Raw genomic sequence first — 23,968 nt, forward strand, 5'->3', positions numbered from 1 at the left:
TTTCGATTGTTGCTCGGGCAGCACAAGTGTCCGTATTGGACATTGAAGCAGGCTTCTTTTTCATTTTTTCCTCCTGTCTGCGTGATACCGCATTAAATAGTAGTAATCAGCTATCAAGGGTAAAGGCTTCCAGGCGTGTCGTCTGCTACTGTTTTCAACTACGAAACTGTCAACTGCTCAAACCAAATTTACCTGAAGAAATGAATAACCTACGACCATCTAACTTCACAAATGAACTTTATTATTTGAAAATAATTTATGCATTCACAAATACTTGATAGTTATCAAACTCATGCTCCCTCTTCTTTCTTTTTTTTTTTTTTGCGTTGCGCAACTGTTGCTCTCCTTGTTCAGTTCAAGCGCTGCGTTAGCTGTGCGTTGTTTGTTCTTGCGGCCTGTCAGTTACATCGTATTTCGCTTAGAAATCCTTTATTACCGCCGGCTTGACCTCTTAAACTACCCTGTTATATCATTATGAAATGCATCGCAAGCCTCAAGCCTTCGCAGTGTTCACCATTTGCAGCGCGCACACAGGATATGACCTGCAACTTGCTTTCAATGCTCGCTCGCCAACGGCATCAACGGTCTCCGGACAATAATGGAGTCATTCAGGTAAGGTTCGCTTCTATTTTTTTTTCCGCAACTGCAAGTTTAAAACGCGCAAAAGCGTGTAGACTTCTGTTCATTAGCACATATTTTGAAGCCTCAGTTTTACCAAGCGCTATTTTCTTGTACTGGGAGCAGTGGCATTGTCCCTTGTTCGAACATGGGAGGCGCGTAGGCGCTATTTGTTTTGGCAGTGCTGTAACCGCTAATTTTCTTCCGTAGACACAGAAGTATGTGTTCTTGTGCATACATACTTTAATAACTTCCATTTTTTATCATCACAAATATGCATCGGCAGTCACGTTTACGTCCGGTTGACTGAGGCATTACAATTTTGTTCCTTGCACTTCCAGGTGTACACTGTTTTTGAAAATGTTCTCCTGGAAGACAGCTGCTTGCTCAGGGTGGATGCTTGCTTGGTTGCTAAAGGCGTCCCGTGAACAGCATTAAGCTCGTAAGTGTGTTCTTCCGTCACGTGATTCTCAAAAGGCACTACCATGATTAATGGTGATAAATGCTTTATTTGCCTACCTATGCTGTACAAGTGGAGGAACCGCGGCCTTAGGCTAAGCACATGCCCACAAAGTGCGGTCAGCTGTTGCCATGGTCTCCTAGGCTGTTCTGTCTGAGGACGTCATTGCATATTAGGGCACTTCAGATGGGCAAGCAGCTTGAGTATGCGAATGTGTTTGCTTGCACTTTATGTTCTGAAGATTAGTGTCGTGTGTAGCAGCCAATCAAGGAACTAATCGTGAGTTAATCCGAAGAAAATGAATTGTTCATTTTTCACTTCCTGGCATACTTTTTTTCTTCTGTAGAAAAGTCACTTATAAACAGTATGCATACTTTTTTTATAGCTGCAGCATGGACATGCTGTTATAAAGCCACTTTGAAACCTCAAAGAAGTAAAGTTGCTATTTAGGTCATGCTCATAAGAAAGAGAAGCTGCTAAGAATGGCTCACGAATTAATTGTCGAGTCATAAAGAATATTCTTTGTTGCTGTGCAAAATAATGCAAAATGTCCTACGTCTAAAAAAAAAATCTGTAAACATTTCAGTGACCTGCTGCGTGCTTGCTGAAACACACACACACAAAAAAAAGAAAATGAGGGTGGGGACCAATGTTGAGTGCACACAGGAAGTTGAGTAGCGGAGGAAGTCATCACCGAGCTCTATGACAGCAGACTTGGCATGGCAAGGAGTCATAGAGCACTGGCACGACAGTGTTGCATCGGCTTCAGCTCTTTCCACGCACTTTTGATGGCCTTCCATAACTCATCAGAATTTGCAGTGTGCAGGACCCTTTTTTGCAAAATGGCTTTTAAGGCCTGAAATGTTTTCAGTGACTTTCATATCAGCGACCTTAGGAAGCCAAGCTAGTGTAATGGGCTACAAAGCTTTTCAAGGTGCACTTTCACAATGTGCGCCGTGAGGATAGAGAAAGAATGCTGCGGCAGAAAATGCCCATTCTTGTAAGCCATGATTGACAGCTCTTAACCACACGGCCAGAGTAAAGAGCACATAAATGACGAACACAGGTGCTGAACTTCAATTTTATTCTGTAACCACTAATATTCTGCTTATATACCCATAAAGGCACAGACAAGTGGCGATTTTTGACACTTGTGGCAACAAAAACTAATGTGACAAATAAAAACCAAAAAAAGTACCGAAAGGGCAAACCCGAACGAGGAGAGAACGAGATAGGCAAGTTATCTTTTAAGCCACCAACACATGGAAAGTGGACTAATAAGTACAAAAAAAATACAAATGTGGAAGGAGAGCAGAAAATGGGTAGCAGAGGTAAAGGTAACAATTAGCACAGCAAAATGCATGAGATGAAGTGCACTAAAACTGAAAAAAAAAGCGTCATGAACAGCGACAATGAAGCCAACAATTGACATTGCCAAATGCAGAACACAAGCAGTACTAAATAGCTAAACCAAAGCAAATGAACGAAACGCGCATGATCAACAAGGGTGAAGTCAACAATTAACATAGCGAAAGGATGAAGATGAGGTGCATAAAACCAAACAAGAAAGATAAAATGTCAAGAAATGAATTCAACAAATGTAACAAAGCTAAAACCAGGCTAGATTACAGAATTCCATAAAGAAAGGCAATCTCTTTTTCCAAAAGTGAAATGGAGGGGGTGCTAACACAATCATCCTTGAGCCTCAAAATCTTGGCAGCTTCGACTATTTCATGTGTCAGCTTTACCAATGTGTTTTTAACACTGTTTTTTTTTTTTTTTCAAAGATTGGGTGGCATGGCTTCTTTGAGTCGGTTCCTGCAGTGGACGGGCAGATTCCTGGGGGATTACCTGAGAAGTCATTTTAATGCTCCATTAGCCTTTCATTGATGCATCAAAAAGGCTTGTTTGTCCATGTATACCTTACGGCAAGTGAAAGGCTTAGAGTGAGCGCCTTCTGTACACTGCTCCTAAGGGTTTTCTGTGCTTCTTGGTGCGGCATCTTTTCTTTTTCATTAACGATCCACGAAAGCTGCAATAGTTGCTCAGGGGCAGAAAAGAACGTCAACTCCTGCTTTCTTTTCACTCATCGTAAGGTTGTGGGAAATTTGGTGCATGCAACGAATCACTGCAACCTTTTTGCGTGGCCTGTGCACTTCAGCCAGTGGTTGTGTTTTTGCACTTGGTGTTTTTCAGCACTTTTTCTGCGACAGTGGAGAGGACTTGTAATGGGTACCCTGATTGCGTGAGCCTGCATACCTTTTTCAAGAAGCTTTCTTGCAATTTGTGCTCGCATGACTTGTTCAAGGCGTTGACAAGGGCAGACTGGATGATATTTCTTTTGACCAGCTTTGGAACGAGCGGAGCTGCATGTTAGGAAGGGATTGTTTCCCCTTGGTCCAATCCGCCTTTTGCGCGAGTTTTCTGCGCATGCGCGAAGCCCCAGCGGCGACTGATGAAAACACACTGAGAGGCGTCGACGGCGCTTCTCGTCGCCGCACTCATAGCCAACGCACGGGGGCTGGAGGCGCGGTACGTTCACAGCCTCGGTAAAACGATGCCAACCACCTGTGCCGCTTACGTCTGCCACTCTCGAGGCGTGCCGGGATGCAAGACGCGTTTTGTTAGGTTTCCTTCGGCAAGCCGCGACCTGCAACGGCGTGAAGCTTGGATTAGGGCAACCAAGCGTCAAGACGTGAATGGGCGACCTTGGCAGCCGACTGCGTGCTCTCGACTGTGCGAAAAACACTTCGTTACAGGTATGTATGCATCTAAAGGAAATGTGCGTGATGAAAAGTATCTACCGGAGTTTGCACCAAGCCTGGAACCCACCAGTGATAGCCGCAATAAGCATTTGTTCGGCGCGTCTGATGGCGATGTATTTTGTCGTTTGTTGTGAAGGGGCCGGGTAGCGCAGATATCAAAGGTGGTTGTGTGCGCTAGACCGTAATATTTAGCATGTTTTATTGCGACTGCCGCCTGACTAAAAAGAAGAAAAAAAAAAGGTGTTGTGATGCACCGTCGTCAGCGAGCCGAGTGGTTGAGCTGGTCATGAGGCTCGCGAACGGCAGTGCATTAAAACGCCGTATTTTTTTTTTCTTGTTAGTGAGGTGGCAGTCACGATAAAACATGCTAAATATTACGGCCTAGCGCACACAGCCGCCTGTGATATCTAAGCTACCTAGCCCTTTCGCACATAAAGATAAGAAGGGACAAAATACATCGCCTTCAGGCCCCGGTGCAACTGAAGCAATCACGCACCGAAGAAATCCTCATTGCAGCTATCACTGGTGCGCTACAGCCTGGGTGAAAACCAGTAGGTACTTTTCATCATGCCTATTTCGCTTAGATGCATACATACCTGTAGTATCTGTGTTTTTGCCGCTCGGAGCATATGACGCACTTGCACGACGCACAGTATTTTTTTTTTTAATTAAAGGCTCGCCTTCGTGCACGCCAATGCATCCGGACTTTGTTCCTTTAATGTACGCAATCAGATGCACTTCGTTAGGGAGCTTGATAATCGTCGTCTTCGTCCAACCGTTCGCAACGGCAAGGAAACCGCCCGGCACAATAAATGAGTCTCCTGGAGGGTTCATGCTCGTTCACTTGCAGAGTGGATCGCTCTGGACGTAAAACAGGGTTGGTTCCTGACCGAGATGCGCATCCGATATGTAGGAGATTCACATATGTGTCACCAAGTTGTTGATTCCGCAGAAATCGCGGCGGAGGCAGAAATGAACGTTGGAGATCCTTTCACAACAGAATGACCATTCTCTGCGCACCGAGAACCTTTTCACCACTGCGACCACATCCGTTCCGACTCCTGAGGCCAGAAACCGGCTACAGCTCTGAATCATCTATTGCCAGAAAAATGCAGCGCGTTTCCTGCAGGTGTGCATTTCGGCCAGGACAATGCCCTTTTCACGGGGTGTGTATGTGTGACTCTCTGCCGATCTTCGTGGATGAAATCCTATAGCTGCACGGTTGTAGATGACGCGAGGAGGAAGCGACGCCCATTGCACCATGCCGGCGCCGCGGTGACCGCATTGTGCTCGGTAACTCAAGACACCCCGCGCATATGCGCCGCTCAAAGTCACAGGATACGATTCCACCTAGCTCTGCAGCATCAACAAACCCCTGGCTGCTTTGCCCTTTGAGATCCCTCTCTCTCTCTGCCCCCACGCTCTCCTGTCTGCCGAAAACCTGCACGCGTCGAACACGGCCCGCGCTACACGCTCTTACAATACGAAGATAGTATATGCGTACGTGCGTTATGAGTGGATTGTGAAAACGCTCTACCTTCCCCCATACTGCGTGAACATGATATGCTGCAATCACTGTCACTACTTTCCGCTCCGAGGCCAAAAAAGGGGGGAAGCTTTCGCTTTCTACCAGCGTTGGCGTGGCCATTTCGTATGGTGCGCTCTCGCGTCGTCTGCTACACTGCCGCTCAATGTGTTTCCCGCCCGCTCCCGCATGATGGTGCCACATCCTCGCGCAAAAGGCGGATTGCCCGGCACACATAACTAAGTGTAAAGAAGATTCTTAGTTCCAGGATGTGCATGGAATCATTGTCCGGCATTTCGTGCATAAATTTAAGGGGAGCCAGGGCACTCTTAAGGACACTAAAAATTTCAGGTACTTCATGAAAAAAAAGGCTTCCTTGTCACAGTCGAAAAGAACCAAGAAATCATCCACAAAGCAGAAAATATTTTGAACTTGTTAGTGTTTGAAATGGTTCCTGAGACTTTTGTCATGCATAGCTAAGAACAGATCACTGATAACGGGGCAATACATGATCCAATGCAGATCCTGTGACTTTGGATAAAGTGTAAACCATTCCATTCTAGAAATGTTGATTTTAGGTACACAGAAAGCATAACCAAGAAACCATCTACAGAGACACCACACTCATTCTGGAAGGATACTGCTCCAGGTTTGTCGATAGCTTCACGAACGCATTTCATGAGGTCCCCCATCTTGAGGTATAGAATAAAATAATTTTAACATCTGTAGAAAAACACGGTAGGCTTTCTTTCTATTCCAGTTCAAAGACCTAATGATTTCATCTGCATTCTTTACCAGAAAGGTATCATCGATAGAAAGCAATTTCTGGTTGCCTTGCAAATACATAGAGACGTCTTTCTGCCAGGTATCCTCCGAAACAATAACGCACAGAGGGCACGAGAGGTATATCTGGCAGAAAGACGTCACTATGTATTTGCATGGCAACCTGAAATTACTTTTTATCGATGATCCCTTTCTGGTAAAGAATGCAGATGTAGTCATTAGGTTTTTGAACGGGAAAAGAAACAAAGCCTATCATGCCTTTTCTATAAATGCAAAAGGCTTGTTTTATTCTATACCTCAAGATGGACCTCATGAAATGCGTTCGCAAAGCTATTGACCAACATGGAACCATATCCTCCCAGAGTGAGTGTGGTGTCTCTGTAGATGGTCTCTTAGAATTGTTTTCTGTGTATCTAAAATAAACATTTGCAGAAAGGAATGATTCACACCTTATCCAAAAGCACGGGATCTGCATCATATCATGTATTACTTACTCCCTTGCTCAGTGATCTGTTCTTAGTTATGCATGACAGTAGTCTCAGGAATCACTTTGAAAACTCACGAATTCAAAAAATTTTCTACTTTGGGGACGACTTCTTAGTTAATTTAGACCGTGACGTAGAAACCTTTTTTCATGAAGTACCTGAAGTTTTGAGTGTCTTTAAGAGTATCCTGGCTCCCCTTGAATTAAAGCAAGAAATGCCAGACAATGATTCCATGTGCTTCTTGGAACTAAGCATCTTCACACCCAGTCACGTGAGCTGGGCATTTGAACCAAGGGGCAACTAGCCCTTCCTATAATATGACTCCGCTCGTTCAAAGCTGGTTAGAAGAAATATCATCCAGTCTGCCCTTGTCAATGCCCTGAACAAGTCATGCGAGCACAAATTACAAGAAAGCTTCTTGAAAAAGGTATGCAGGCTCACGCAATCAGGGTACCCGTTACAAGTCCTTTCCACTGTCTCAGAAAAAGTGCTGAAGCACATAGGCAACACGATAATGTTCCAGGGATTCCTTACATGCACCAAATTTCCCACAACTCTACGACGAGTGAAAAGAAAGCAGGAGTTGACGTTGTTTTCTGCCCTCGAGCAACTATTGCAGCTTTGATGAATCGTTAATGAAGAAGAAAAGCAAAAAAAATTAAATAAAAAAGAGGCCACACTAAGAAGCACAGAAAACCCTTAGCAGCACGTGCGGAAGGCGCTCACTCTAAGCCTTTCACTTGCCGTAAGCTATACATGGACCAAACTGGCCGATGAAGGCTAATGGAGCATTAAAATGACTTATCAGGTATATCCCCCAGGAATCTGCCCGTCCACTGCAGGAACCGACTTAAAGAAGCCATGCCACCCAATCTTCGAAAAAAAACTGTGTTAAAAACTCATCGTTATAAGCTGACACATGAAATAGTTAAAGCTGCCAAGATTTTCAGGCTCAAGGATGATAGTGTTAGTACCCCCTCCATTTCACTCTTGGAAAAAAAGATTGCCTTTCTTTATGGACTTCTCTAATCTAGCCTGGTTTTAGCTTTATAACATTTGTTGAATTCATTTCTTGACATTTTATCTTTATTGTTTCGTTTTATGCACCTCATCTTCATCCTTTCGCAATGTAATTGTAGACTTCACCCTTGTTGCTCATGAGCATTTCCTTAATTTGCTTTGTTTTCGCTATTTAGTGCTCATCTTCTGCATTTAGCGGTCAATTGTTGGCTTCATCTTTCTTGTCATGCACTTTTTCTTTCAGTTTTAGTGTACTTCATCTCGTGCGTTTTGCTGTGTAATTGTTAGCTTACGTCTGTTACCCATTTTCTGTTACCATTGCATTTTTTTTTCTGTTATTAGTCCGTTGTTCCACGTGTTGGCGGCTTAAAAAAATGATTTGCCTATTTTGTTCTCCCCTTGTTCGGGTTTGCTCTTACGGTACTTCTTTTTGTTTTTATTTGTCACAAGTGTCGAAAATCACCACTAGTCGGTGCCTTTATGGGTATATAAGCAGAGTATCAGTGGTTCCAGAATAAGGTTAAAGTTCAGAGCCTGTGTTCGTCTTTTATGTGTTTACTCTGTCCGTGTGGTTAATTAAGCACTGTCAACCATGAATCAACACCATTAGCCCGACAACTTTTTCTATCCTTGCAAGGTCCTTTTAGCAGGTGAGAAAGGAGCTGGTGGCAATGATTACAAAATAAGCTTGGGAGCTCAGCTGACCATCAATGCAGGGAAGAGGTGAGAGGCTGTCTTTGTGGTAACCCCCCCCCCCCCCCTCCTCCTTCACATGTTTAAGGATTTTTGAGTGCTTGGCCTGAGGCCATTGACATAAAGGGGATCATACCTTAAAATAGCAGTATTTAATGAAAGTTACAGCCTTGGCAGCAAAACAAACATGGTATATAAGAAAGCAAGCCACAGGTCAAAAGACAAAAGTATAATCATTTACTTTTTAGCAACTAGGCAGCACTCTTTTTGTTTCTAGGCCCACCCAGTACAGGCCCACCCAGTAATGCCTTAAAGTTAGGGCTTTTGTGTAGCCATCCTATCTGAATCCTGCTTTGTCACGCCTTTGCCTAATAAATTTATCTGACACATTAAGGCCCTTATCTCACCCCCTGTTACGAACAGGCTGTCACTAACTGAGGCAACAATTTGTAAATTCTTTTTGGTTGCTTTTTGGTGAGATAGTGGGAAGCATCTTTGATTTGGTCTTCATCCCGGTAAGTATGTATGATTATGCCCTCTGAAGCCTCAGCCACTCCAGTTGCTTTTCTGTAGTGCGCTGTCCAGTGATGTCCCTCTAATTGAGAATCTTTTCGCTTGAGGTATCGCGGCAGCCTTATAGGTCCGTAGCCATGCTGAAGCTCTAAGCAATGCATGTTGATAACTGTCCATTTTACAGATTGAAAAAGCGTTCACATCAGAAAGTGAGAAATGAACGATCCATAAATGGGTGTGTTTGGCCAGTGTTTAAATTGCATTTCTTCAATTGTTTGCTGTATAGGACCGTCTTCAGAACATAAAATATGAGCAAGGCCGTTTGTCTGCTCATGCTGCCTGTTCATCTGAAGTGTGCTAATGTGGAGTAACATCCTTAAAGAACAGTATAGCAGATGTGGGCATGCTATTCAACCCATGTACAACCTCTTGACCAATCACTTTGTGGCTAAGTGCAGTTACTACAGGCCTACTATTACCTTCCATGCTATGTGTGTGTTAATTGTTGCACTCCTTATTTAATCTTAAGAGAATGATCTGTGTAGGTAATTGCATAAAATGGATCACTACCTTATTTTGACAACTGATTTATTGCTATTGCTGCCATGCAGCATGTGACACTGATTGAGTGTATTGTTCTCAAGCACTTCCTTCAGCCAATGCTTGGTTTAATAATTTTGTTGTCATTGTCTTGTGTTAAGTAATGGCAATAATTAGTGAACTGGTTGATCTTGTGCCCTTCCAGCAGGTGTGCTTCTGCTTGGCAGCACATGAGAATCAGTGATTCTTGTTTATAAGTCACTGTATCTGTTCTGTTCCCAAACATGTAATTGTACTCAAGGGGACTCAATCACAGTTCTTCAATGCTGTTTTTTTTGTAATACACTAGTTGACTTTGCTTTATATTTGATGATATGTATTCTTTCCTTGACTATCATTGTGTATATCAGTGGGCCTCTTAGATTATCCACTGTCCGCAGGTCGCCTGAGTACAGCCCAGCCATTTGTTTACTAGGGTTGCTCTGGCGTTAGTCTTTCTCCAGGTGGACAGTTCCGGGCTACCTGCTGGCTGCTAGACTTGCCAGGATGATTTTATGTTGGCTACTCGCATCCAACTAGCAAACAACGGAGAGGTGATGGGGAGGTGAGGAATGTCTGCGGCTGTTTTTATTGACTAGGACCGCAGAGCTTCGGGTGAAATTATCTTTTGTTTTAAGGGTGTCTTTAATAATGTGCAGGCAGGTGCTCATTTCAGCTGATCTGCAGTGCTCATTTATTACATCTTTAACTGTCGCCGCATACATATTTTGTATGTGTGTGACATTGTCTCCCATCACATAATTTACAAGATCAGATGTTCGTTCCATATTGAGCTTAATGAGTTCGGATTTGCAAATTATATTTGATCTGTCAAGTTCTAGCATCAACTTATTTTACAGCATTGTTCGAGAACCTTCTCGAGCGCTAGAGCAGACCTCAATACCCTGTGCACTCAGGCATGCGCATTCATGCAAGTATATCGTCAGCATGCGATACACGGTCCGAGTGTTCGGTATTTACTTTTGTAGCGCAGTGGAAAGGACATACTTTGGTAATTGCTCAGAAATATTTTAAGATGTAACGCATGCATGCACTATCACGTTTCACTTGATTCATTAAGGTGGTCACGACAGCTAACAACTGAGCATAAACTAGTTATTGCATTTCACTCCTCACACGTTAAATTATAAATCCTCGAAATTTGAGCTCATTCGGTGCAGCAGATAGTTTTAAAAATAATTTTTATTATTATTGAAATTGGCTCTCTGGTCTGGCAACCATTGGCCGCTGACGTCATGAGATATCATTCCCATGTCGTCTGCTATTCGCGATGTAGTCTATGTAGGCTGCACTTTTGCATTCATGCTTGGATGGTGGTCACAGATTTTTTTTTTTTTCAGCAAAAATATTTTATTCGCATATTCTCTTTTCCTTGAAAAGCCTTTACTATAATATGCGACTTTAGTGATCCTCGGACTTGTTTTGGGCTTCGTCTAGAGATTGCCGAGGAGGCTGAAATGGACGGGCTCATGCTGTATAATTCAATGTATACAATCAGAAGCATCTTATTCTTACACTATGAGATTTAGCTTGTTTTAGCAACAAGCACTCACGCATATAAAAAGGTACTTGTCCGTTTCTTCCCGCCGTGTACCCGCGCCACGAAAGTGGGGAGGGGTTAGCATTATGTTCCTGATTGCTGAGGTATTGCCGTTGCTCTTTCGGTCCAAAAACTAAGAGTAAGCAAGCATTACCTTGAGGCGAGAGCATACCTTGCAACATTAAAGGAGCAGACAAAACTTTTAAACAAAGCAGTACCTCTTGACGACCTTCCATTGATCAGTTCCGTCGGTGTCGCGGGGCCGAAAACCTCACACTACGGTGATAGGTGCTGGTCGTGCTGGCATCGTCGCCAGTGTAATGCGAAAAATCATGCGTCGATAAGCTAAAGCTGATAAGCTGACTGACTGTGCCTTATGCTGAAGGAAACATGCCTTATTCTATATTGCTTTTGTGCAGTAGCATTTTCATCAAGCGCTTTCGTCTGAGGGTCGGTCACTGAGTCAATCAACTCCCTCCCCCCTCCCTGCAAAGAAAAAAAAAGTGTCCTTTGATATTGCAGCCTGCATTTCAGACGACGCTCCACCGTGCATAGTCTCCTGTCCGCAGTGATAAGAATGTTTTTAATATGAAAGCGCCTCTACTTTAATAAAACTTTAGCAGCACACCTCTGATTTGAATTCATTATGCAATTGGGGCTGGTACAAAAGCAGCCAATGGTGTGTGCTGTGCCTTCACTGTGGGGAACAACTGCTAGCATGACCAGCGTGGCAGTACGGCCTTGCATGTTGTTTTTCATGCATGATGGCTCACACGGGGAAGATTGGGAAAAAATAAGGCGATAGATAGTGCATGCATTTGGCATTTCTCAAATATTTCTGAGTGCTTCCGAAAACACATTCTTTTTTCACTGTGCAGAAAAATGAAATGAAGACGTGAAAAATTAATGCACTCATGATACTGATGTACTGTCTTTGCCAGAAGTAACCAGGCTGCGTGTTCCGCTTCTCAGTCGGTTAGCAGAGAATTCATAAAACTTCTGATGCTGTAAATTGGTGCAACATAAATGAGAGCTCCTGTCTTCACTTGCCAAAAAGTTATGATCCTCAGGGGATCCATGTTAGCTTCAGAATACAAGCAAGAAGCAAAACATGCAGCCTGGTTACTTTTGGCAAAGACGGTACATGCACTTATTAATGTGCCTTCTCGAGTACGTACTGGGAGCTGCAACCCACGGCAATGCTCGAGAAGGTCCTCAAACAGCAAGTCAAGTAAAATAAGCTGAGTACGGACTTGAGAGATGAAACGTATTTTGCAAATAAATCGATTTAATGAGCATAGTATGATGCAAACATCTGCACTTGTAAATGGTGAGAAGAGATATGTTGCCCCACATACACAAAATAAGTAAGCAATGGCAATGGAAAGACACACAAGATGTCCACCACGACTGGCAGAAATAAGCACTATCCTTGAGATTTGACTGAAGATAAAGCGCACGGGAAGACGCACACAAGAGAAGAAGACACAGGACACGCGCTAACTCACATCTGGTTTATTGCAGCAATAACAGCAAATATATGCTGAAAAGGGTTCATGCGCAGTACATAAAAATTCCATAAAGACAGAGGAAAAAAAATATAAGGAATATTACAAAACATTATCAAGGAATATCACAAAACCCGATCAAGAAAACTGATCTCTGCCTTCCAGAGCCGCACCGACGTATCGCTGACACACCTATCTCCCTTTTTCCCGATATGGAATGCCTCCAACAGCTCACGCGCTGTCTTGTCACGGCCTCTGCCCAGAATCTTAATGTCAGCCAGTCGCGGCTCGCACGCAGTGCAGTTCGCGCAATGCGCTGCCAAATTTGACCCTCCACTCCTTAAAGCCCGCAAATGATCCCCTGCTCGATCATTAATACAGCGCCCGGTCTGGCCAATGTAGGCCTTCCCACAGGTCAGCGGGATCTCATAAACGACCCCCATGCAGCAGTCGACAAACCGCTTGGCATGTTTTTTCTCACAACCGCTCGGTTTTCCAGCACGCGAAATGCGTGAGCAAAGCTCCGCCATCTTCTTCGGAGCGGAGAACACCACCGGCACGCCATGTCTGTTCGCCACTTTCTTCACGTGGTGCGCAACCTTATGCATATACGGTACCACAACAGGTTTAGCCGTATTTCTCACCGGAACAGTTTTCTTTCCAAACATGGCTCGCTTGGTTTTCCGGAGCAGGGCTTCCGTCACTGACATAATGACCGCGCAGGGGTACCCAGCAGACAGCAACCGCTGTATTTGCCTATTAAAACTCGACTGCACAGCATGCGGGCACGACTTCGTGAGGGCAGACCCTAAGCATTGGCTAGCGATAGCTCTTTTAACAGTTTTAGAATGTGCCGAAGAGTAGGGCAAAAGTTGTTTCTGTGCCCGCGGAGCGTACAACCAACAAACATGATCATTCCCTAAAGTAACGTTAATATCTAAAAACTGCAATGAACCCTGTGAAGGAAGTTCATGAGTGAAAACCAGACCTCTCCCATTCTGCCGAAAGTTGTCCAAAATCCCACCCACCGCGTCAGTGTACGTCGAGTTTGGTAGCTTGTTAAGAACAATCAGAAAATCATCCACGTACCGGAATACCTTTAGAACACCTTTCCCATTAAAGCTCTGCTCAAGGGCGCGGTCAACAAAAGCTAAAAACACATTACAAAGAACCGGGGCAACACAAGAACCAATACATATCCCTTGTTTCTGGCGATAAAATCTGTTCTCAAAAGAGATAAACGTAACACTAATATAAAACTCAAGCAAACGCATAAAATTATCCACTGTTAGACCACTAGAGTTCTGAAATTGCACAACCCCACTTTCTTCAATAGCATCTCTAACAGCAACGAACAGGGCAGCAAGAGGGACAGAATAATATAAATCTTCCACGTCTACAGAGAATACATAGCCAATCGACTTATTATCCTCGAGAAAGCTCACCACTTCATTCAAATTCTTCGTTAAAAAGGGTCTTGAAACTGCAGTGAATTTAAATGCTTCTGAAGGTACTTGCTTAAAACATGCTGCCAAGTACCATTTTCACTAACAACAGACCTAAAAGGCACATTCAGCTTATGTGTTTTAGCCGTAAAAAACACTGAGAGGGCGCTGTATTAATGATCGAGCAGGGGATCATTTGCGGGCTTTAAGGAGTGGAGGGTCAAATTTGGCAGCGCATTGCGCGAACTGCACTGCGTGCGAGCCGCGACTGGCTGACATTAAGATTCTGGGCAGAGGCCGTGACAAGACAGCGCGTGAGCTGTTGGAGGCATTCCATATCGGGAAAAGGGGAGATAGGTGTGTCAGCGATACGTCGGTGCGGCTCTGGAAGGCAGAGATCAGTTTTCTTGATCGGGTTTTGTGATATTCCTTGATAATGTTTTGTAATATTCCTTATATTTTTTTTCCTCTGTCTTTATGGGATTTTTATGTACTGCGCATGAACCCTTTTCAGCATATATTTGCTGTTATTGCTGCAATAAACCAGATGTGAGTTAGCGCGTGTCCTGTGTCTTCTTCTCTTGTGTGCGTCTTCCCGTGCGCTTTATCTTCAGTCAAATTACAATGCACCATCTAGCCCAACTTCAAGTTTTGTTAAATCCTTGAGATTGTATGAAATGTCTTGTTCACTAAAGTACCGCACATGCTCACCACTTCCATATAACCTCTGTTGTCTGCTAGCCGCCCAAGCGCAACCCACACTAAATCATCCTTGTGAGAGTGTGGCATTCAGTGGCATATCATCAGAGAAAAAATGACCCCCCCCCCCCCCCATACACACAGAAAAATGTAAGAGCTGGCTCCACGCTCGGGCGCCCCTTAGGCTAATAACTTAAGCCCAGTGACAAGGTGGCACGTATGCGGAAACTAACGATAAAAAAGAGTAAGCGTGACAAATGTCTCTTAAATGTAATTTATGTTCATTATTTTACCTGTGTTTGCTGTGTTTTTGGTCATTTATTTTTAATGTGACAGTATTGAAGGCCCCGTTTCCCCAAAATCTTGCATTGTTGGTGGCAACGTCGTGAGCAAAAAAGTCATGAGCAGGGTTCTAGCATTTGGTAATAAGCAGGTGACATTTTTGTGAGTCAGGCATTGATTTTTGGTGTTAGTTTGTGTGGCATCATGAGGCCGCATGAGATGCCAAATTGCCTGGAGCTCCTTACGATTGAAGGGTGAGATGGGCCCTTCCGAGTCGCACTTTTGTGCAATGTTGCTAAAGCAGGTATATATATATCTATGTCAGGTTGTCTTTCAGATAATGTGGTAGCTTATCACTGTATGCTAATGAATGTTTGAGATAAATGGATCAGTGACGAAGCGAATAGCAGTATGCAGGTACGAAAAGGTGGGTCACCTTGTAGAAATGCAGACTGAAGACAGTCAAACTACCACATTATACCCTTAAAGGCAGACTTTAAGTATCCCTCCAGGTCTTAAATTTAATTTATTTATCCGAGGGCTGTTTTTAGCACCTGTTTTCCTTCCGGATTTGGTTTTCATTTATAATTGTGTGAATTTAAGGTAGTCTCATTTCTCGCAAGGGTGGAAGAACGGGCTAGTTGCTGGTTCATATTGGGAAAGGAAAAAATGATTGCACACTCGACAAAGTGCTGTGTTGTCATTTTTTGTTCATGTCTCAAAAATGCGCTGTTATTTTTTCTCAAGCTCTCTGTTTACTGAGCTTTTTCATTTCACCTCAGATGCATGACCTACAGTAATGAAGAAGGACATGCCTCTTTGTTTATGCCTTATCACTTAATGTTGTAGTATTATATTTTTTTTCTTATGTCTATAGCCCTGTGTTTTAGATAAAAAGAATGACCGAGGTTGCCCTGCTTTGTTATATTGAACAACAATGCACCATAAAGTCATCCCGCTGTCAAAACATGCATGAACATCGGAGCATATCCTACCTTCCGTTATCACTCTCAAAGAAAGTGTCTAGTATGCAGAAACACTAAGGCGGTAGGCATTGCTAGTGAAGTTAACTGCCGCCTGACCACATGCCCACAGGCTACGAGGTCAGCCACTCAGTGTGTATGTGTGTAAGGGCTGATGTGTTAGCAGAATTAGGGTAGCAGCAGCTTCTCTACACTGCCAGGAAATGAACCACTGACAGGGTTTTAATTAGTTTGAATACTTGTCACGCAGTATGCTGTGTTGGTCCAACTGGTCACATTGCAATGCATCACCTTCTTAGTTGGATCTCTGCCTTCTCCACTACTGCAGAGTGTAGGTAGCAGTGTGTTATTAGTCTGTGCAGACGTAATTGAGCGGAAAGGTTGCTTTGTGGTCCAAGCAACAGCGATCCGATATCACCTTTCTTAAAGGTTGTTGGGCTGGTGGAGTGCATTACGCAAATATTACATGTATAATGTATGTTCTGCATGCACATGTGCTTGGTAGCATTGCCGCAGTATCTTTGACTATTCAGGATCGATGACAAGAATGCCAGCCTACCTACCACCAGCTGTCGTGAACACCTCGATTACTATATTATTGCGTTGCTATAGTGGCTTATCCACAACCAATGACTCGGTCAAAAGAACATAAGCACTCCAGAGAGCTTAGACGTTAGCTTGACAGGGTCAGGGTGCTTACTGAATTTGGTATGGCAAGCATCATGCAAAAAAAGGAAGTGGTGGCAGTCCTAAAACTTTTACACTCTGCTAGATATAACTTCTGTGTGGATCTTGCATGAAAGTAGCAATTATCAGTCAATTTTGCAAATATATTCGGTGGAATCAGCTGTGCAATACAGTATGATGCTATATCTGGCTAATTGCACATACATTTAGGTTTTTTTTTATTCTGCAAGCTCGCCATAAGGCATATTATAAAAACCCATCTAAATTGTTTTCCATAAGTAACCGAAGAAGGCTCTTGCTCTTATCGTTGTCGGTGAGCCATTTGGAGAAGTCCGCTTGCCTTGTTGCAGTTAGTCCTACTTCCTGCTGAATCTGTCCTTGATGGTCCCTGCACAAGTGCACAGCAGGTGGCGAACATCCACTTCTGCAGCTGGTGTGCAACACTTCGGGCATGTGGCGGGTTTGATGTCTTCTTGAGATTCCCATCAGCATGTTACAGATAGGGTAAGGGCCGCCCCAGCTCTTATTCTTGTTTCTTGCTATTGTTGTCTGCAGTACTAAAACCTGGCTCCTCATCTCCCTGGTATATGAAGTAATCAATTACAGTCTCTGCATCTCAAATACCCATATATTTGAACCTTTGAACAACAACATCACATGCAAAGATTTGAAAATACGCAAACAGACAGGCTAAAGTGACACTCCAAGCTAACCTCATGGTGTCATTACGTGGTTGACTGCTGCCATGCGCAAAGTACAGATGTGTCTGAATTGTTCTTTATATACCACAGAGCTAGACGATGATAATGATGGCAGCAGGCAGGGGCAGTACCTCGGGGTGTATGCAGGGCCACTGTACTATGCAGATTCCATTTCCTTCCAAATAACAGGTTCCAAATTTACAAGGAGTGGCTCATACATAAATGTAGCCCTTAGTCGAGTGTAAAAGGCACTCTATATTTCCTTGGTATGGATGATCAGGTCGTTTAGGCTTTTTGAGAAAATGTATTGCATAAAAGGGTTGCCCTTTCTCAGTATTATTTACACTTGGCAAAGTGCTAGACTGCATTATGCAAAGATAGTCTGCAGTCTACCTCTCCCTTCTTGCCACCCTGCTGAAAGATATCTGTTGTATGTCTGTAGCAATGCATCCGTCTGTTGTTTCAGGCTACTAGGAAAAGTGACACTATGCACAGGCAACCGTAATAAGCATACTTATTGCGTCCCCACTAGCAACGTAAAGCAATTTGCCTTTACAGTGGTCTTGTTTATGCTCTTTCAGCTAATTTCTTGCCTTTTCATGATGCTATTTCCTTACACCTTCAGTTAAGATCACTGCAAAATTGCCATATATGTGCCCTGGGGGTGAAACCGCAGCCATCTGCTGGGAAATAAATCACATGACTGCATTAATTTTGTAAGAACTGAATCTGCAGTTTTTACCACACATTAACGGTGCATTAGAAAGACACCAGTATCAGTTCTGAATGAAAAATGTAACCCTTACTAAATTTTATGGACATAAACACGTGAAAAAGTGCTGGCCTTTACACATTCTTTAAACTGACCACTGAAAGTCAGCAACAGAGCTATCTATGGATACATACACCTTCACATTGTCTTTTTGTTTACTGTTAAATACAAATAAAGTCAGATATCCAAGCATTCAGGCGCCTGATGCAGTCATTGGTTGTGGGTGTGCTGCTTTAGGAATGCAATAATAAAGCAGTTGAGGTGTTCACGACAGCTGGTGGTTAGGTGGGTCGGTGTTTTTGTCATCAACCCTCAACAGTTAAAGGCTAACCAAGCAGATGTGCATGCAGAACATCAATTGTACGCATAGTTTTTGTTTAAAGCATTCTAGCTGCACATCGAGCTTTAAATAAACTGATACCCAGTCGCCGTTGCTCTACTTTTGAAGCAACCTTTCTGCACAAGTAGATCTGCACATACCAACAAGCCTGGTAGGAAGTGGCTCTTTAGCATAACACCATCGGCTGCTGTCTAGTTTCAATTGATGAGTGTGCACTGCTCTACCTACAAAGGAGAGGTGCAGATTATTTGCTCTGTGTGCTATCTGCACGCTCCAGTAATTGAGAAGGTGCAGATCCAGTTGGGCAGGTGACACATTGTCATGTGACCAGTTCGGCTAACAAAGCATACTTCGTGGCTCGTATTCAAACTTCTCAAAGCCCTGTTAGTGGTTGATCACTGCCAGTGTAGAATAGCATTAGTGAAGCTGCTGCTACCCTGACCCTGCTCACACTTCAGAAGTTTTGCCTAGCCGGCACACTGACGGACCAACTGATCGACCTTGTAGCCTGTAAGCATGTGCTCGGGCAGTGGTTAACTTTACTAGTGCTTCTGATTTATAGTTTCTTGCACTGTTTTTTACATGCTCGACACTTTCTTTGAGGATGATAATGGGAGTTAGGATATACTCTGATCTTCATGCATGTTTTGACAGTAGGGTGACTTTATGGTGCATTGTTGTTCGTTATAACAAAGCAGGGTGACCTCAGTAGTTCTTTTTGTCTCAAACTCAAGGCTATAAACACATATTTTGACAGTAGCTCCACCCTCGTTCACAATAAGCATTTGTGATAGCTGAGGCCAATATAGGTGGGCTCTACTTCAGAGCTAGAAAAAAGTAGTGAAACCAGTACCAACAAGTTCCATAAGTACTCACTGGTACCAAGCTGTCGAGGATTTTCTCTTTAGTCTGACATATCGAATATACACACGTGGCAGCTGTTAAATTAGGTTAAAAAAAAAATAAAAACAACAGTAGGCGATAATGCGTAAACAAATTCATCTTCTTCATTGCTGTAGGTAATGCATCTGGGGTGGAATGAAAAAACTCAGTAAGAATAGAGAGCTTGGGAAAAAAATAAACCGCACTCCTAAGACATTAAAAAAGAAAGAGATGACAACACAGCGCTTTGCCCTTGTCTCAAGAGAGTGCTGTTTTTTTTTCCCAGAGATGAACTACCAGCTAGCTCATTTTTCCACCCTTGCAGGAACAGAGACCACCTTAAATCGACGCGGTGCTACAAATGGAAACCAAGTCCGGAAGGAAAGCAGGTGTTAAAAATCTCGGAAAAATAAATTAAACCTAACTTTAAAACCTGCAGGGATACCTAAAGTCTGCCTTTAAGGGTATGCTGCTAGTTGCTTCGTCACTGATCCATTTATTTCAAACATTTATTAACATACAGTGATAAGCTACCACATTATCTGAAAGACAACCTGACATATATATACTTGCTTTAACAATTGTATAAAAGTGCGACTCGGAGGGGCTTGATTGCCATCTCACTCTTCAATCACAAGGAGCTCCTAGCAATTCGGCATCTCATGCGGCCTCATGATGCCACACAAACTAACACCAAAACTCAATGCCTGACCCACAAAAATGTCACCTGCTTATTACCAAATGCTAGAACCCTGCTTATGACTATTTGCTCACGACATTGTCAACAATAATGCAAGATTTTGGGGAGAATGGGGCCTTCAATACTGTCACATTAAAAATAAATGACCAAAAGCACAGCAAAAACAGGTAAAATAATGAATATAAATTACGTTTGAGACATTTGTCACACTTACTCTTCTTTTTTATTTTAGTTTCTGCATACGTGCTGCCTTTTGAGTGCACTTAAGTTATCTCATTAGCCTACGGGGCGCCCGAGCGTGGAGCCAGCTCTTGCATTTTTCTGTGTGTAGGGGGGGAGGGGGGCTACTTTTGGTTGCTCCAGAATGCGTTCGTTTTTTCTCGACGATATGCTGCTGGATGCCAGACTTTCACAAGGATGATTTAGTGCGGGCTGCGCTTGGGTAGCTAGCAGACAACAGAGGTGATATGGAAGTGGTGAGCATGTGCGGTACTTCATTGAACATGACATATCGTACAATCTCAAGGATAGTGCTTATTTCTGCCACTCGTGATGGACATCATGTGTGTCTTTCCATTGCCATTGTGTACTTATTTTGTGTATGTGGGGCAACATATCTCTTCTCACCATTTAAAAGTGCAGATGTTTGCGTCATACTATGCGCATTAAGCCGATTGATTTGTAAAATGCATTTCATCTCAAGTCCATACTCGGTTTACTTTACATGGCTTGCTATTTGAGGGCTTTCTCGGGCATTAGCGCGGATTGCAGCTCCCTGTGCTTAGTCAGGAAGGCACATTAATTCGTACATGTACAGGGTCCTTCAAAATATGTGCGAACACGGCGAAGCGTGCCCGCGCTCCGTGAGCGTCAGCGCATCCGGCGCGGTCGCGCATCGAAACAATGTGGCGCATGCGAACGCTTCGAATATGTGCGAATATGCGAATATGTGCGAACGCTTCGCCGTGTTCGCACATATTTTGAAGGACCCTGTACATCAGTATCATGAGTGCACTCATTTTTCACATCTTCATTTCATTTTTCTGCAATTACAGGCAAAAATGTAAAAGTTCTCTTCAGCAGTTGTGAGTAATTGAGAAGTGGTAGAGGTTAATGAGTCCAATTGATAGAGGGTGACGTAGTGTTGTGTGCGAAATAATAATTAGGCCAATAAGGTAATTAGGTAATTAATTAGAGTTAAAACATGCAAAATCATGTCCGTAGCAGTTGTGAGTGATGGAGAAATCGTAGAGGTTAATGAGTGGTGTTAATTGATAGAGGGTGATGTAATGTGTGCAAAGAATTAGGCCATTAAGGTAATTAGGTAATTAATAAGAGGCAAAAAATGAAACAGTAAAGGCAAAAATGGTCTCATTAGCTAATGGCTTGGTGCCACATTTGAATGTATCAAATACTAAAATAATTAAACCAGTGAATTAAGGTGACTTCAAGTATGTGATATTACACAACCTGAAGTCGAGCTAAAAAAGGGCATATGAAGGGATTAGCATGCAATTTCAAAGTACCAAAGACTAAAGTAGTTAAGGCAGTCAATTAGAGTGGCGTCAAAGGTGTGACCACGCAACTGGAAATAGAGCTGAAAAAGGGCATAGGAAGGGATTGTGCAATTTGAAACTACCAAAGACTAAAATGAATAAACAAGAAGTGGATAATGTGAGCTAGAGGCTGTGACGTCGCACTACCAACCGGAAGTCTAGCTGAAGAAGGGCATAGGAAGGGATTGGTGCACAATTTGAAAGTACCAAAGAAAATGGGTAAACAATAAGTGAATTAAGCAAACAGAAGCAACCAACAGCAGATTCCGTGCTTTTGCATTACTCCAATTCAGATTCTGCAGCGCTGTTTTTAGTTGTAGATGGATGCCACTCTGCAGAAGCGGCCTCAGTAAACTCCAGAGGGAGTGGAGGTTCGCCAGTACAGCTGCATGTGTTCTACATCCAAAGCCAATTCTCGAGCAACAAACGGTCCAGTGCCGGCCAGGCTTGTGTTTAGCCTCTGAGGGACTAGCATAGTGGTATTCCCACTTGAGGTATAGCAAATTGGCAGTCAGAATAAACGAAGTATGTGGATTTCTAGATCACTAGCTTTGTTTAATGATTTGGAATGAAAAGTCTACACTTGGTCATGATGTGCCACTGCTAGGGCATACCTAGGTGGCGACCCCAGGCGTTCACACCAAGTTTTGTTTTGTTGCATTAGCTGTAGGTTAAAATGAAAACTTGAGATTAGGAGTATGTTTAGTTGCTTATAATGGTTTGCTTTAACCTCCCTTGCATTGTTTTTATTCTATATGCAGGCACCTGGAAAATGCAAGGATATCTTGAGCGGCTTCACTCGGCTCGGCAAGCTGCGATGTGGTCGAGCGGCAGGATCACTTGGTTAAAACTATGCTCACAGGATCACTTGGCTTGTAGCAGTGTTCTGGGCATCTAATGCCAATTAGACTGGTGTCGAAAACACTGATGGGCCTAGACCTCACAGAGCACATCCCAAATGTATTGCTGGCATGCACAGCAATTGTGAGAAAATAAAAGCTGTCATCAGCGTGCTTTTGCATCCCTATTTATTGAAGCACCGATTTCACATCACAGACTGTTGTGTGTATGGTGCAAGAAGTGTGGAAAAAATTTGTACATTCACCATTGAACAGTGTGTAGTGGAAATACTATGCACCGTTTTGCAGAGGAAGGTATGGCCAAAGTGAGTCCTACAAAACATATGGCTGGAACTGGTTTAAAAAATGGTAGGATATGTAAAACAGGCCATGAAATTCCATCAGGAGGAGTAAAATAAAACTCTCCTTGAAGGAGTACAGGCACTCCTATCAGTGGAGTCCTTGAACTCCTCCTGGAAGAGTTGTAGGACGCTACTACAGTGTGTAGTTTTACTCCTTTCGGAGGAGTACCTTTACTCTATTCACAGGAGTAGCGCAGTACTCCATCAGTGGAGTCCGATTACTCTATGGCTAGAGAGAGTTCTTTTACTCTGGAAAAAGGAGTCGTATATGGGACAAGCGAAAACTCCTCCAAATGGAGTTCTAGTACTCCTTCTGTTTTTAGAGTGTAGGACATTTTCATGTCAATTTCCCGTTCTTCCGTTTTCTGAAGAAGGTATTCATGATTCTTAAGTTATTGCGCTCTGCAGTCTCAACTAATAACTCCCCCCGGCTATTCCTAGAATCAATGCCACAGTCGCCGACTGCCTGTCTGCTGCCAGCTTTTTCTCTACCTTGGCATTGAAGTCGCCCATTAGTATCGTATACGGCGTCTTTACGTTTCTCATTGCCGATTCTACATCTTCGTAGAAGCTTTCAACTGCATAGTCATCATAACTACATGTGGATGCATAGGCCTGTACAACCTTCAGTTTATACCGCTTATTAAGCCTAATTACGATGCCTGCCACCCTCTCATTATTACTATAGAATTCATCTATATTACCCGCTATATACTTATTGACAAGGAAACCTACTCCTAGTTCTCGCCACTCCGTTAAACCTCGATAACACAGTACATGCCCATCCATCAGTACCGTTTATGCCTCATTCGGCCTCCTAACCTCACTAAGCCCTATGACATCCCATTCAATTCGCTCCAGTTCCTCTAACAGCACTGCTAAACTAGCTTCACTATCTAGAATTCTAGCGTTAAACGTTGCCAGGGTCAGTTTCTAATGGTGGCCTGTCCAGCGGAGCCAGGAATTCCTTGCACCCCCTGCTGCGTCACAGGTCTGACCGCCGCTGTGGTCAGTTGTTCCGCAGCCGCTGGTGACTGAGGGCCGGGGTTTGATAGCACTAATCATGGGAGGTTAAGGTTACACGCTATCACCAATCGAAGCCACGAGCATACAGCAGTTAGAAGAAGCGCTTGCAGAATAAGGGCATGAAACTTGAATCAAGGGGTTGCGTCCGACTGCGCAGAACAGCCAAGCAGACGACACTCGCTCA

At 43.4% G+C, this 23,968-nt stretch overlaps 1 long non-coding RNA gene across 5 annotated transcripts; it reads left to right on the plus strand.

Moving 5' to 3' along the window:
- The first annotated feature begins 323 nt into the window (after window positions 1-323).
- LOC146172149 (uncharacterized) lies at window positions 324-22,570 on the plus strand. Of its 5 annotated transcripts, none has more exons than XR_014702458.1 (4): window positions 324-612; window positions 960-1,060; window positions 9,895-10,006; window positions 19,627-20,303. It is a non-coding gene; the product is annotated as an uncharacterized LOC146172149 (long non-coding RNA). The 5 variants fall into 5 exon arrangements; XR_014702456.1 differs by lacking the exon at window positions 19,627-20,303 and adding an exon at window positions 16,957-17,066; XR_014702457.1 differs by lacking the exon at window positions 19,627-20,303 and adding an exon at window positions 17,014-17,032.
- The last annotated feature ends 1,398 nt before the right edge of the window (window positions 22,571-23,968 follow it).

Source organism: Amblyomma maculatum, unplaced genomic scaffold (genome assembly GCF_055883805.1).
Source record: "Amblyomma maculatum isolate TAMU_Amacu unplaced genomic scaffold, ASM5588380v1 scaffold_13, whole genome shotgun sequence".
Lineage (NCBI taxonomy): Eukaryota > Metazoa > Arthropoda > Arachnida > Ixodida > Ixodidae > Amblyomma > Amblyomma maculatum.